This window comes from Gopherus evgoodei, chromosome 5 (assembly GCF_007399415.2).
Source record: "Gopherus evgoodei ecotype Sinaloan lineage chromosome 5, rGopEvg1_v1.p, whole genome shotgun sequence".
In the NCBI taxonomy this organism is placed as follows: domain Eukaryota; kingdom Metazoa; phylum Chordata; order Testudines; family Testudinidae; genus Gopherus; species Gopherus evgoodei.
Genome location: NC_044326.1, coordinates 25,536,087 through 25,552,646, shown reverse-complemented (window position 1 = coordinate 25,552,646; position 16,560 = coordinate 25,536,087). Strand labels below are relative to the sequence as shown.

At 39.7% G+C, this 16,560-nt stretch overlaps 1 protein-coding gene across 2 annotated transcripts in view; it reads right to left on the bottom strand.

The window, feature by feature from the left end:
* The window catches only part of JAKMIP1 (janus kinase and microtubule interacting protein 1), a 275,429-nt gene that overhangs the window by 257,181 nt on the left and 1,688 nt on the right, over positions 1-16,560 (bottom strand). The window contains exon 2 of one of the 2 annotated variants that reach the window (XM_030563329.1): positions 4,009-4,153. The exons of the other annotated variant lie outside the window; for it this stretch is intronic. The gene's annotated coding sequence lies outside the window, so the exon portion shown is untranslated. The remainder of the gene's footprint in view (positions 1-4,008; positions 4,154-16,560) is intronic. 2 annotated transcript variants of the gene reach the window in all.

Genomic DNA, 16,560 nt, shown 5'->3' with positions numbered 1-16,560 from the left:
ATCCCTTTACTTAACCTTTAAGGAATTGAGAACTGCTACATGATTTTACATTACATAGTTTGAATTGTCCTAATGAGTGCTCTAGGAATAATTTTACTATAGTCTCCCAAGGACTGTCACAAAAATGTGATGTGTTTCTAATGAAAGTATCCCTATGAGCAAAAATGTTGCTGTACGCATAGTAAATAGGGTTTCCACAATTCTAGGTCATCGTATTCCATAAATTTACAACCTAACTTTTTTTTAAATTAGTAAATAATTTCTTTTTTATCAGTTAATTTAAGATTTTGGATTAATCTAGTGCTTGATTGACTTTATGGTCTGATTGCTCCAGATGGAGCTAGGCAGTGTGCAAGCTTCTCCACACAAGCTTCGTCATGCATTATGAATTCTGACCTCATTATACATCATCTCTGTTATGCTAGTTTTGAGCGGAGGCTTTCAGTCATGATTAGTTGTGTGTTGATTTTTAGATGTGGACAAATATCCACTAGTAACTAGGATGACACCACTATTACTGGAGAAAAATTTCAAATCTTTGATGCTTGTGGTCTTCATGCATTCTCTGCTGGAAACTGACACTATATCAGGGAAATCTGATTTCTGATGTAACAGAACTAAGCTGAACCCTTTAAACTCTATTAAAAGAGATGATGTTTAACCAAAGAAAGGATTAAATCGATTAGACTACTCCAGTCCAAACCCTAATGAAGTTAAAGGGAGTCTCTGATTTGACCTCAGTGGGCTCTCAGGCCATGTCTACATCTAAAATTTTGCAGCGCTGGTTGTTACAGCTGTATTAGTACAGCTGTATAGGGCCAGCGCTGCAGAGTGGCCACACTTACAGCAACCAGCGCTGCAAGTGGTGTTAGATGTGGCCACACTGCAGCGCTGTTGGGCGGCTTCAAGGGGGGTTCCGGGAACGCGAGAGCAAACCGGGGAAGGAGACCAGCTTCGCCGCGGTTTGCTCTCGCGTTCCCGGAACCCCGAGCAAGCAGGTAAGGAGAACCGCTTGCTCGGCGGTTCGGGGAACGAGAGAGCAAACCGGGAAAGGAGACCAGCTTTGCCGCGGTTTGCTCTCTCGTTCCCGGAGCCACCCTGCAAACCGCAGGGAAGGAGAACCGCTTGCTCGGCGGTTCGGGGAACGAGAGAGCAAACCGGGAAAGGAGACCAGCTTCGCCGCGGTTTGCTCTCGCGTTCCCGGAGCCACCCTGCAAACCGCAGGGAAGGAGACCTGCTTGCTCGGGGTTCCGGGAACGAGAGAGCAAACCGCAGTGAAGCTGGTCTCCTTTCCCGGTTTGCTCTCTCGTTCCCCGAACCGCCGAGCAAGCGGTTCTCCTTCCCTGCGGTTTGCAGGGTGGCTCCGGGAACGAGAGAGCAAACCGCGGCAAAGCTGGTCTCCTTTCCCGGTTTGCTCTCTCGTTCCCCGAACCGCCGAGCAAGCGGTTCTCCTTACCTGCTTGCTCGGGGTTCCGGGAACGAGAGAGCAAACCGGGAAAGGAGATCAGCTTGATTACCAGAGGCTTCCTCCTTCCACGGAGGTCAAGAAAAGCGCTGGTAAGTGTTTACATTGGATTACCAGCGCTGGATCACCAGCGCTGGATCCTCTACACCCGAGACAAAACGGGAGTACGGCCAGCGCTGCAAACAGGGAGTTGCAGCGCTGGTGATGCCCTGCAGATGTGTACACCTTCAAAGTTGCAGCGCTGTAACTCCCTCACCAGCGCTGCAACTTTCTGATGTAGACAAGCCCTCAGTCAGGCCCCAGGATCCACCAAGACTCTTCCATTGTCTGCAGCCACTTGTTTTTCTTCTTCAGCTAGTTATGCAGAAGAAGATTCCCCACAACCTAATGCCAAACTGTAACCTTCTAACAACAAAGATATTGACAAGAGTGCACTAACTTTATCTGACTCGTGAATAATCATAACCTACAAGGCCCAATTACAGGTGTCAATAGAGAAGGTTTTGGAACAAATTGATAAATTAATCAGGAATAAGTTACCATGACCAGATGGTATTCCATCAAGAGTTCTGAAAGAACTCAAATATGAAATTGCAGAATTACTAACTGTGGTATGATATGTACCTTATCACTTAAACCCAGCCGCTATACCAGATGACTGGCGTATAGCTAATGTAATGCCGTATTTTTAAAAAAAGGCTCCCAGCAATTACAGGCTGGTAAGCTTAACTTCAGTACCAGGCATACTGATTGAAACTACAGTACAGAATTATCAGACACATGGATGAACACGATATGTTGGGATAAAGTCAATACAGCTTCTGTAAAGGGAAATTGTGCCTCAACAATCTATAAGAATTCTTTGAGAGGGTCAAAAACATATAGACTATAGATTCAGTGAATATAGTGTACTTGGATTTTCAGTAAACCTGTGTCAAGATCCCCCACTAACGGCTCTTCAACAAAGTAGGCAGTCATGGGATAAGAGGAAAGGTCCTCTCATGGATCAGTAACTGATTAAAAGACAGGAAACAAAGGGTGAGAATAAATGGTCAGTTTTCAGAATGGAGAGAGGTAAATAGCGGGGGTCCCTCAAGGATCTGTATGGGGACCTGTGCTGGTCAACATATTCATAAATTATTTGAAAAAAGGGGTAAACAGTGAGGCAGCATATTTGCAGACACTACAAAATTATACAAGGTCATTAAATCCAAAGCTGACTGTCAACAATTACGAAGGGATCTCACAAAACTGGGTGACTGGACAATAAAATGACAGATGAAATTCAGTGTTGATAAATGAAAGTAATGTACATTGGAAAACATAAATCCAACTATATATACAAAATGATGGGGTCTAAGTTAGCTGTTACTATTCAAGATAGAGATTTTGAAGTCATTGTGGGTAGTCCTCTGTCTGCTCAATATATAGGGGCAGTCAAAAAAGCTAACAGAATGTCAGAAACGTTAAGGAAAGGGATTGATAATAAAACATAATGCCACTATATAAATCCATGGTACACCCACATCTTGAATACTGCATGCAGTTCTACTTGCTCCATCTCAGAAAAGACGTATTAGAATCAGAAAAGATGCAGAGAAGGTGATGAAAATTGATTAGGAGCATGAAACAACTTCCAGATTAGGAGAGATCAAAAAGACGGGGACCGTTCAGTTTAGAAAAAAGTTAACTAAGTGGGGGGGGGAAAGGAGATATGACAGAGGTCTATAAAATCATGGATGGTACGGAGAAAGTTATTAAGAAAGTGTTATTTACCCCTTCACATAAACACACGACCCAAGGGTCTCCCAATGAAATTAATAAGCAGCAGGTTTAAAACAAACATAAGGAATTACTTCTTCACGCAATGCATAGTCAACCTGTGGAACTTGTTGCCAGGGAATGTTGAAAAGGTCGAAAGTATAACTAGGTTCAAAAAAGAATTAGGTAAGTTCATGGGGATAAATCCACTAATGGCTATTAGCCAAAATGGCCAGAGATGCAAACCCCGTACTTTGGGTTTCCCTTAGCCTCTGACTGCCAGAAGCTGGGACTGGACAACAGGAGTTGGATTGCTCGACAAACTGCCCTGTTCTGTTCATCCCCTCTGAAATATATGGCACTGGCCACCACAGAAAGATAGGATACTGGACGGGATGAAACACTGTTCTGACCCATGGGTTGTTCGTATGTACACCAAATGTATTAACTTCTCATTTGACAATGGTGCATACTGCAGTTAAACGAATAGTCATTAATTGGTTTTTGGCTATAGGTCAAGACTGAACGGCTTTGGGAGATGAAGAACTTGTTTAATACCTGTCTGGATTGTGCTCTGACTGTAATTAGGATCATCAGTCTCCTATACTGTAAAAAGATATTCTAACTTGAAACATAAAACTGATAAGTGCATAGATAACACTGATTATAAATATCTGGCAACATAAATAATTAACAAGCTATTTTGTTCCACATTATTTATATAGTATTTAGGTGTGCATGATACTGTATGAAATATGCAGGTCAGATATCTATCAACTTACCATCTATGGGTCCAATCCTGCTTTTGTCAACTACAAAGAATGAAGGATCGGACACATGATTTCAATGGGAGCTCAGCAACTCTCAGAATCATGCCCATAAAAATTCTTTGAGTCAGAATCTTCTTTTCTTTTGTCTCATGGGGTGCTGCATAATGGAAATAAAATGGAACAAAATAACATATTTGTACTGATGAATTTTCATAATTAGTCTTATCTATGTACTTGTTAGCCACAACTCTCAGAATCAGACCCTAAGACATAGCAAGGGATGCTGATTATATCAATGAACGATCATGAGAAATGAATTGTCAGATCCACTTCTTGATCGCGCTGATTGTGTTTTTATTAGTAGGTATACTGAGGTGAAGAGACGTGTCCAGAGTGACAAGTCTGGAGTGACCATATATCTGTGGTCAAATAGTTGCACTGTATTTGAATAGCTAATGAATATTTAAATCACAGAATAACCTCTACCTAGGTATAACGTGACCTGATATAACATGAATTTGGATATAACGCGGTAAAGCAGTGCTCTGGGGGGCGGGGCTGCTTACTCCTGTGGATCAAAGAAAGTTCGATATAATGCGGTTTCACTTATAACGTGGTAAGATTTTTTGACTCCCGAGGACAGCGTTATATCAAGGTAGAGGTGTAAATAAATAATGTTTAATTTTGAATCCACACAAATTGGAAAAAACATATAATGAATAAAGAAGCCAGGAGCAATTTTGTCTGTACTTCACTTTTTTAAAAATTGCTATGTTTTTAAATTGCCATAAAGGTAAACAAGTCAGATAATTTGTCCAACTACAGTAGAGTGTCTTTAGATTGTCCACATATTAGTTTTACAGTAGAATCACAGTGCACCATATTTAACTTGACAAGACAGGTTCCCATCTTTGTAATCCTGCATACTTTAGAATCTTCTAATGAGTTACCGCAGCCTAAACCAGATAAGCCAGGCAGCAAGACCACTGATTTTTCTTCTTTCTAAACAACAGTGAGAACAATTTATTTGTCTAAAATTGCTGCACAATGTAAAGAGTTCTCCAGTTAAAGATTTTGATCATCAATATATTCAATACATGCATGATAATTTCTTTCTCCATTAACTCACATTTGCAACATGGGAGGTTTATTTTTCTTTGCAGTAAATTAGCCAGACTACTGCTACTAATAATCATAACACCACATAGATTATCCATAGCACTTTTCATCAGTGAAGCCCAAAGCACTTTACAAAGGAGCTCAGTATCATTTTCCCCATTATAAGATAACAAACTGATTGCAGGACTAGGAACAGAACCAAGGTGCCAAGAGTACTAGTCCAGTGCTCTATCCAGGAGGTCACATTGCCTATCCCAACTAAGAGACTTTTTGAACCATTTAACAATGAGAATAATTAACCATCTGAATTAGTTTACCAAGGGAAGAAGTAGATTTTCCACCACTTGGGGTCTTTAAATTGAGAGTGGGTGCCTTTCTACATGTTCAATTACAAGTTATTGGACTTGATGGAAGAATTACTGTGTGAAGTTCTACAGCCTGTTTTGCAGAAAATCAGATTAATTATTGTAACGGTCCCTTTTGGCCTTAAAACCTTAGAACACAAACGTTCTTTCATATGAACAGCTTAGTTTCCTAAAGGAAGCACCCAGTGGGAAATATGCTTTCCAGTTTCAGGCTCTGTCATTCACCCACCAACATGGCAGATGCACAGGGCATTACAGATCATCTGTGGGAGGAGGTCAGCCTTGTGTCATTCAACAACATCTACCAGATGATCAGGATTGACATTAATGAAACACTAAAGGGAGCTCAGTTCACTCCTTCGTGCAGAAGGACAGCTGTAGTGACAAAAGGCATATGTAAAATAGCGAGAAAAGGTAATAAAAGGGTAGTGAGAGGAAAATTAAAGTAAAATGCTCATAAACATGCATTTCAGACCCAGGCCAATTTCCGCAGAACCCCTTCCAGACCCCTTGAAGACACACAGTTTGTGGGACTGGAAAGACAAGGCAGAATGCAGGAGATAGTGATATCACAGCTTGGGATGGGAAAAGGAAGAAGACCGCTAACCAAAAAAAAATTAAGAATGTGACATGATGATTGGCTTATCAGTTTAGTACATGAAGATCCATATCTAATGTTTTTGTGTTTGGTTACAGCCAAGATTGCCCGAAGTTGAGAGTGAACGACAGGGGATGGATCACTCAATGATTGCCTGTTCTGTTCATTCACCCTGAAGCACCTGGCATTGGCCACTGTCGGAAGACTGGACTAGATGGACCATTGGTCTGACCCAGTATGGTCGTTCTTATGTTCTTAAGATATTATATCAATTTTTTAAAGTACTTTTTATGCTGCACTCTAAACAGGACATGATTCAACAGACTTGAAGGGTATGTGTTATACAGATCATCTTCATTTACCTTAGAAGTCTCTCAGTAACAGTGGCTATTTTTCTCAACACTGTTTCTAGTGATAAATTGCTACTTTACATCACCATAATGAGTGCTATTTTATACTGGAGATGTGCTTCACAAAAAGCAGTGTTCAGAGACCCAGGATTTTAAATTTCCACATTTTCTCTCAGGTCTTCTGATTCAAGTCTCTGCTGCTGCATCAGGTCAGCAGATTTCAAGAAAAGGAGAACATCAGCTACGACAGGGATGAAGCGGAGACATGGAATTGTAAAAGCACAACAACAAGGCCAGCAAACAACAAACACGGAATCTTGGCTTCAGATAGTAATTATGTCTCAGCAAAGCTAAGGCTATCATTCAGTGAAAAATTCTTCCACCAATGTATCCCTCTACCAACCAAATACAAAACTGCTTCAGAGGATAGATATTTTACATTTATTTTACTAAGATATTTTATCAGAAAGAGTAGTGACTGAAGAAATAAATGGCTTTATTTTGAAAAAATGATTAGGGTAAAAAGGGTATGAAGGAAGGGAGGAAAAGAATATATTTGGTGACTGGAAGCCTGAGCCCTAAGCTTGTTTAACTATTACATACAAACAGATCAGAGATTTGTTCTGTGATGGGAATCAGGCAGCCTGTGAATCCTATTATCTCTTCTACCACGTGGTCAATCAATCAGTTAAGGTACTGCTTTTTAATCATGAATATGCAGTCCAAACACTTCTATCAGGACAATGGTCTGGGATGTGTCTCAGCACAAAGACTATTTTTGTTAAGATTACCATCCCAAGATTTCCTGAACTATATTTCAGGCATATCATAAGCACCTGGAAAGTGACAGAGAGTGTACAAGGGAATGTGTAACAGCAACACACAAAGCAAGGGGAAAACTAAATCCAACACCTCTTTTGTTAAAGAAGCCATTAATATCTTTCCAGTGGTTACAAATGACCATGCAGCACAGAGCTTGAAGGATTAGTATTTTAATTACCCTTAACTCATCAACTTGGCTTCTCTCTGACTTTAACTACTACACTCTTTTCTCCATTAAATGTGGCAACACTATATTATTTTCATTTTTTTGAAATATCATCCAGATTAACTAACAGTTTGGTTAGTCACAAAAATAACTAAAAACAAAAGACATCAAGTTCCATGTCTATTTTTTTCCAACTTCTATATCAGAGTTGGTCAGTTGGCAAGTGAGGAGGTGATTTTTAAGTACCAACAATGCAAATTCATGCAGGAGTAGAGGAGAGTGGTCACACACGAATGAATTCTGTCTCTTATACCCAGCCAGTGAAAATAATTCAACAAGGACCAAATTCTCAATCACTTGGCAAGAGCCATTCACTTGGCGTTTCGTACTCAGCATCTCCATAGATGTTGAGGACAGACTCCTCTCCACCTTTATAGGTACCAACATGGCCATTACTGCAGACTTTAGTCTGCCCTGGCATGTGCCATATCTCTTTTCACCCAATCCAAGACAATGGAGCCACACTGCCAGGGATGTATGAGTCCCACTTCCTGGGTGCTGCTACATAGATCCACAGCATGCAGAGATGTTCTAATGCCCCACTACATGGCCTCTGCACCCCAGCCCCCTGGACAGAAGAACCACAATACTTTTAGAACCCCAAAGGGGTCTATCCATTGAGCATTTTCCCATGGAATGAAAGGTAGAAGGGTGATGGAGGCCTGACGCTAAGAGCACAGCTGAAACCCTTGCTAGTGTGAACATTAGAGGTTTATTATTAAAAAAACTATTACTTGGACACACACAGAGCAGATACCTTGAGAAAAGTGATACGGTTTTTAGGGTCGCTTTTCTAGCTGTACCCACACTTAGAGAAATTCCATTAAACACAGACATTGCATGGTATCTGTTAATTATATAATGTACAGCCTGATATCCTCATATACAAAGATTATATTGAATTCAGAAAGACAAAAAAAGGCATGTTTGTCAACAGTAATAAAAGCTACACGTTTAAATAAATATGAAGTTATGGCCATGTAGCGTAATCTGAATACAAATATAAATCCATATAAGATTATAATAATCACATCACATAAATTCTTATAATCATTTTGATACCACACCCTACTCCCAAACATCTAAGTCACTAACTCAGTCTTATAAGGACAATCTCAGTGGAGAAAGTGTACATTATATAACAGAGAAAACTTCGAATGCACTACATACTGGAAAAGGCTTAACTGCATTTGACACAGGAGGCTGATATTTATCATGAGTGAAGAGGAAGAGAACAGCAGTGAATGAAAAAGCAGGTTATGTAGGAGGAAATTTTTTTTTACTAAAGCTACTGTGAAAATAAAAGCAGATTACCCTGGGGGCCAGGAGGAAAGCATCTGAACAAGTTCTTTTTCTCAAAAGGAGAGCTTTATAAGTGATGGCTATAAAATGCAAAGACAAGAAAGAGCTCCTACCGTACATACCTATAGTATCTACATGAGGCACAAGGCATTCTCCCGCTAGACCAATGTCCCATATGAAAGCTAACAAAATAATTTGCTTTCTTCCTGCCATGCCAATACGTGAAACGAAAACCAGTTTTCAGAACTGTGCTTTCCGTATTATGGGGAACAGACTGACAGGTTTGTCTCCTTGACATATTTCTACAGTGATTATTCCAAGCAGATCAAACTCTTCTGACATCAGAAAATGAAATGATGTTTCTGCACATAGCTTACTATTCCCATCAGCCTGATTCAAGAGAGAAACAGAGTGTTTAAACTCAAATTACAAGATTGTTTCTCCATTTATTAAAAGTAAAGATTCAGGCCCTGATCCTGCAGTTCATTGTATATGACAGGACTAAAATCAATGGGGCTCCACACAAATGAAAAAAATCCAGCCATAACAAACTGCAGAATAAGAGCCTTGAACAGCCCAATATTGTTAGAAACGTTATCAAAATTTTCATTTTTAATTCAAAGCAAACTGTTTGCTTGGATCTAAACATTGCACTGCATTGCCTGTGACACTGTTCTAGCACTGGAGAATCAGAGAATGAAATGCATAAGTGAAGACTTGAATTCTTTAAATTCATTCGCTTTTAACAATCTAAGCAGTTGTTAGAAACACAAAGTGTTGGTTGTGTTTGTTTAAAGAACATGCAAATTTTAACTTGACGGGGCCCCTTTAAGACCAGCATTGATGACTGATATATAGTCAGCGATCTCTCAAGGTTGAGAATGATCTCTTTCAAAGGTTTTAGTTTTCATGGGTCCTTTGGTGGCTAAAGAGTCCAATCCTTGACTCACAGGCTCGTTGGCAGACACTGCAGGTAGTGTTGGAAGACAGGGTTGGGCTGTGATTGCTGCATGACAGTTGTCTTTCCTCTCTTTTCTGGCATTTTTCTGTGACCAGGGCAAGGCGATTTTCCTCAAAAGTTGACATTCCCTCTCTGACAAGTCTTCGCCAGTTATCCCTGTCCTGAGCTGCTGTCTCCCAGTGTGTGGTGTCGATGCCACATCTTTTGATGTTTATCTTGAGGGTGTCTTTAAAGCGTTTCTTTTGGCCTCTCCGCTACCTTTCTCCTTTGGTGAGTTGGGCATACAGCAGTTGTTCTGACTGATATATAGTTGATATAGCTAGCAGCCCTGTTAGAAGCATTCCGCAATCTAACATTTTAACATATTGGATAAAATGTACTCTGGGAAGAAGGCTCTGTGCACCATTTTATTCACCCCTTAAGCTTAAGTTGGATGAAAGCCTTGGGACCCTTAGGCTCCAATTAATTTTAGTGGGCTTTGGATCAGGGCCCTAATAGTATTTGCCCTTTAAAGGCTGAAGTGGGACATAAGGTCTTCTGCTCTGGTTGAATTTCACCAATTGAAAATTACCTTCAACATGGATAAGTAATAGAAATTGGAGCTAGATTCTTATACTAGGACGTGTTTATGCAGGGACAGGGACCCAGGGATAAGAAGAGTTCTGTGCCAAAATTTTCCCATCTCATCAACAAGGCTACCTACTCAGACACCCACTCCTTCCTATTTTTTCACTCACATTCTTTTACTACTCATCCAGTCTGTGTTTCTCTCACACTCACCAACATATCCATTTCCCACAGAACCTCTTCAGGCTTGTCAACTCAAGGACATTAACTGGCATAGCTATAGTGAGATAGCTGTTCTGAAATCCTGGATTCAAGATGCTTTTATTTAGGAGTAGAGAGTCTAAAGAAGGAGTTATTCTGGAATAGCTAGAGAAGAACATTATTTTCTTGCTATAGTTATGCCAGGAAATTTTCCCTATGTATTTTGCCTTTGTTGTTATTAATGTAAAGACGAGCCTACTAATGTAAAGGCAAGAATATTGGCCGCACAGTCCTCAGGTAGCATGCTACTGTGAGTGAGAAATCCTACAAGCTTACTACAAAAACCAGAGGCTGTCAAAGCTTCCTATTTAGTATGATGCCATAACAAACAACAAATGAGAAATGCTGCCATGCAGAAATTCCATAAAAATAAAAAATGGGACTGCATAAGGAGTCAAGGAAAAAGACAAAGTAACATGCATAATACCCTTGGGGGTTCTCAAACTGGGGGTCGGGATTTATAGGGAGTCACAAGGTTATTACATGGGGGGTCGTGAACTGTCAGCCTCCACCCAAACCCCGTTTTGCACCTCCAGCATTTATAATAATATTAAATATATATTAAAAAGTGTTTTTAATTTATAAGGGGGGGGTGACACTCAGAGGCTTGCTATGTGAAAGGGGTCACCAATACAAAACTTTGAGAACCACTGCCCTACAACTACAAGGTAATTTACTACAGGAAAAAAAACATTGTAAGTCATTGCTGTCTGAGAGCCAGAATCTTCAAAATTCCACTCAGTTTGGCACATTCACCTCTCAGCCAGTCCATACTTCCTGCACCAGGAGAGTCAGGACTACAGAAGTCCAGATGGAACAACCCCCGCACATCCCCCTTCCTGATTCTGACATCAGTGTAAAACTGAAGTTAACATTCTTCATGACAGCCCTGAATGTCATATTCTTAACAGACAAAAAGAATATAAAAATAAAACTTACAAAAATATTTCCTCACTAGCAAAGAGACAAATAAAATGTGTGTTAAGTGGAGAAAGACAAAACACATTCATATAAATAAATTATTATTAATAACAAATAATAAATATGTAGGTCAAGATCTGGAGAGCTAAAACACTGGACAACGTTTACACTATTTAATGTAAGAAAAAAAATGAAGTTTACTCTTTACTCTGAAAGAACTCCAGACATTATAAACTCTATGATACAGTAGTAGCCAAAGTTAAGGGATTATGTTGAATAGATGCAGCGAACGAGTTTCTCTAAGCCTATCGTTCATGTTGGTCCACTGAATGCTCTTAGTTTCCCATTGTGAAATTCTGTTTGCACTCATCTTTCTTAAAACAATTCTCATGAGAGCTAATATGTACAAGTAGGACAGAATGCACTTCTGATTTAAATAAAAAGTCAAAGAATGGGAGAGAGATTGCATGTGAATGGATTCTTCTTTAAGAAAGAAAGATCTGCAATGTATTTGGATGGAATCCAGTCAAGAAGAAAACAGTTATAACAAAGCCTACATCAAGCCAGTGCCACCCAGCTGTTAATGAAAGATGAAGACAGGATCTGTTCCAATGGAAATGTCAAGATGCAGTTAATAACATAAGAACGGCCATACGTGTCAGACCTAAGGTCCATCTAGCCCAATAGCCTGTCTTCTGACAATAGCTAATGCCATGTGCCCCAAAGGGAATGAACAGATAAGCATCAAGTGATCCATACCCTGTTGCTCATTCCCAGCTTCTGGCAAACAGAAGCTAGGGACATCGTCCCTGCTCATCATGGCTAATTGCCTTTAATGGACCTATCCTCCATGAATTTACCTAGTTCTTTTTTGAAACATAAGACTCGGCCTTCACAAGATCCTCTGGTAAAGAGTTCCACAGGTTGACTATGCAGTGTGTGAAAAAACACTTCCTTTTGTTTTAAACCTGCTGCCTATTAATTTCATTTGGTGACCCCCAGCTCTTGTGTTATCAAGAGTAAATAACATTTCCTTATCTACTTTCTCTACACCAGACACAATTTTATAGACCTCAATCATATCTGCCCTCAGTCATCTCTTTTCCAAGCTGAAAAGTCCCAGTCTTATTAATCTCTCCTCATACGGAAGCCGTTCCATACCCCTAACCATTTTTGTTGCCCTTTTCTGAACCTTTTCAATTCCAATGTATCTTTTTTGAGATGGGGCGACCACACCTGCACGCAGTATTCAAGATGTGGGCATACCATGGATTTATATAGAGGCAAAATGATATTATCTGCTTTATTATCTGTCCCTTTCTTAATGATTCCCAACATTTTGTTTGCCTTTTTGACTGCCACTGCACACTGAGTGGCTGTTTACTGAGAACTATCCACAGTGACTCCAAGATCTGTTTCTTGAGTGTCAACAGCCAATTTACACCCCATCATTTTATATGTATATTTGGGACTATGTTCTCCAATGCGCATCTGTTAGGTTGCATCTGTGCAGGCTGGAAGCACTGTAAGAGTGATGCTCTTCACCCTTAGAGGCGGGTTTGCCTCATACTCTCTGCATCATCTTCCAACACCTCAGCAATCGGTTTAAGGAAGCCGACCTACATCAATATCATCATCACAGATAATTCTCTCCACTCTATGGGATGGACTTTGAAGTGCAGTTTCATACACAGGGAGGGCAGAAAAGATTAAATGAAGAAAGTATTTTGAATTTCAGGGCTATTCAGAACTAATGCCCAAAGCCAAACATAAAATCACAGTATCAGAAAAAAAGACACACACCCCACACCCACCTACATGTATCTGCTTAGATTCAAGGTGCAAGGGAGATTATTTCCCACTCCTCTGCAATTGTCAGTTGGAAAAGAAAAAGGAGATAGTGCGGACAGGGACAAGATGGTATAGGGAATTGGTAATGGAATAGGGAACCTTGCATCTTCAGCCCATCAGTTCAAATCCAGCCCAGATAGGCAGGGGTTTAAACAGCATCTGACAGCATATATGAAGTGTTATTGTGACCTCACAATAGGAATCCACATAAAAAAATCATTGCAATTGTCACCATCTTGGGAAGTCCCAACGAACAGAATGAAACGCCCCTCAATCTACATGTGGTCACTACAGAACACAGCTAAGGCAACACCGGCAGAGAAGCATACAGAAGATTGCACTATAGCTGCCTGTTCTTGCTCCCATTATATGGATAAAGGAAAGGACCTCAGTCTCGAGGGCCAGCAAGCTGACACCTAGGTTACTTTGCTTTAAAACAAGATGATGACAAGATATTAGAACAAAATTTCACAGAATTTTCACAAAAAAAAATGTTCCTCATTCTTACCTGAATAGCTAAATCAAAGCAAGGAGAGGAGTGGGTAAAGCTCAAAATATATACATGTAATTCTCATTAGCTTTAACAGAAGTAACATATGTGCATCCTGTAGAGGATATTCCCAGAAGACAATGTATTTCCTCTTCAGCACACGCTGAAAATTCAAACTAAAGCAAAAGCGAAACTACAACATGCAGCAGCATCACACTGGCAATGACACTTCCGTGCAGAACAAAGAGGTAACAGTTAAAATAAAACAAGGGTGACTGGAAATATTTGACAGCCAATACCCTTCTAGAGTGGCTCCAAAATACTCAAGAGGTAAAGAGGGACTATGGCTGAATTAAAATGGTACTTTGAAATATGACACATACATGAGTTTCAACTTGGGAAACTGCAGCTTGGGCAAAAGATTGCTAAAACAGTCTGAAAGAAAGTAAAAAAGAGTGAGACAGGATAAAACTTGACAAAGCAAACAAGAGAGTTGCTGAGTTGATCTTGCAATGAGTTGCACTAACAGAACCTGCACCTGTGCAGTTAACTGGGGCTGCAGTTAGCAACACCTGAAAGAGGTTCACACAGAGATGACCAAGCAGATAGCTCCTCTTTTTTAACCTTTACATTAATTGATTTATCAGAGTTTCACCGCCAGAAAAAAAAATTAACTCGATAGTACCATATCTTAGTAAGAAAAAAGATCAAATTATCTTTGCTGCTAGCATTTCACACCAGTCACCCCCGCACCTCCAAAAAAATAAAAGTAAAAAATAAGCCTGTAATGCCAGAGAACTTCCTTCATTTTCAACCATTCCCCACCATTAGACTGACTTAAACAAAGACACTGAACTATACTACCTGGAGGAAATGAAGCTCACCAAACTAGTAATTTGTTTATTTGTTTCTAAAGGCCTCTTACATATTCCTTTAGGTCATGTGTCCTTTGCTAATCTTTCCAGGCTCCTGACCTCAGAAATGTAGTTTCAGTGAATCAGGAGGAACCCAAGTAAATATAGTGGAACATTAAAAAAAAAAAGTCTACATATATTTAACAAAATCCCTCCACAAAGCCAAAGGACGGGGAGGTAGATAAATTAGGGATTGCCAGGAGGCCCAAATGTGTTTTTTCCCTTAATTTCAAAAAAAATTCCCCTCCACAGTCTCTTATCATATTATGGAGACTGTGTGAACAATTGACAAAATGCACTGTAACTATATAGTGATATGCTCAAAAGTAGCAAAACCAAGCATCAAACAGCAGGCAAGATAACCTTTCACTCTGTATTCCTGATTTCACAAAGTGCCTTCTCCCAGCCCCTCCACACTCTAAATTCACCTGGAGATAGGTGACTCCCAAAAGACATATGTAAAAACTACACACATACCATATTAATGAAAGAGTATGTAAAATTCAGAGAAGGTTGTGTAGAGAAATACGTTACCTCTAGATTGGGGGAGAGATAGGGGACCCAGGCATAAGAAGAGTTCTGTGCCAAAATTTTCCCATCTCATCTCATCAAGGGAAAAGTGAACCCCATGCTCCAGAAGGTTAAGAGAATGGATTTTCAGAACTGTCCCTGAATACAGTAACAGGAGTAAGAGAACTCTGTGTGCTTCCCCTTCTCTTAAACTGTAGGTCCCAATAGAGTAAAAAGGGAGAGGACACAGGACTTTAGATGAGGAACTGAGCTACTGAAGCCTTCAGAAGTCTTGAATTAAGATATTCACGGTAAATTTTTTTTCCAAAATTCACCATAATTCACACAAAGCCTCCAGCGGACATAACTGTCCCTGGAATACAGAGGGTTAAAAACTCCAAAATACACACATTCACATAAACACAAAATATTATATTGTTTCTGTTTTTCAGAATTCAGAATGTATTCTTCATTTTTCCCTTAGCGTTTTTACTTGAAACCATTAAAGAAATTCTCCATTTATCAGGAACTAGGTTTTCAGAATAGTTTTTCAAAATAAAAAGTTGCGAAAATTTTAAAAAATTCAAAGAGAGTACCTTTTTTTTTTTTGCTAAATTTTTCATTTCATTTCTGAAAAGAGGCCATTTTTCAAAGAAAAAAATTCTTTTACAAAAAATCAGCTCTATCTTGGAAAAATATTGGGTTGGTATCACTTCCCTAACTTACATCATGCATAGCTCTGCAGTTTTACTGGGGTGGGAGAATGAGTTAGGTAATGATGGCTGTGAGATATACGTTTTCCTAAACAATACAGAAAAATGTATGAGTGGGTGATGTATGTTAATGATTATCCTATATTTAGTATTAATTTTTAATGTACAAATTAGAGATGAAATCTTCATATTTGTGTCTGTTGGCGTATGTCAGTGGTCCCCTTTAGCTCCTCAACTGCACCACTTCACTTGGGCAAACCATGAAGTGCAGTTTCTGCCTCCGCCACCTAAGATGTACGGAAGTCAGAGCAGAAACACCACTCCTCGAAACATAACATGCATATAGTATCAGTAGATCAGTAGTCAGCTATCAGTAGATCACTAGTTTCAATATCATGTAAAAAGAGAGACCATATATGCATATTTGCAGGAGCAACGCCTAAGAACGTGATAATGATCTCTGTGAGGGCAAGTCACAAAAGAGAAGGAATCCTGAAAGGAAGTGGAATTAATTTTCTTCCCAGTCATAAAGTTCACTAGATGCATTTTACAAAATCAGGTTTATTAGTAGGTTGGAAGGGGTTGGGTAGGGGA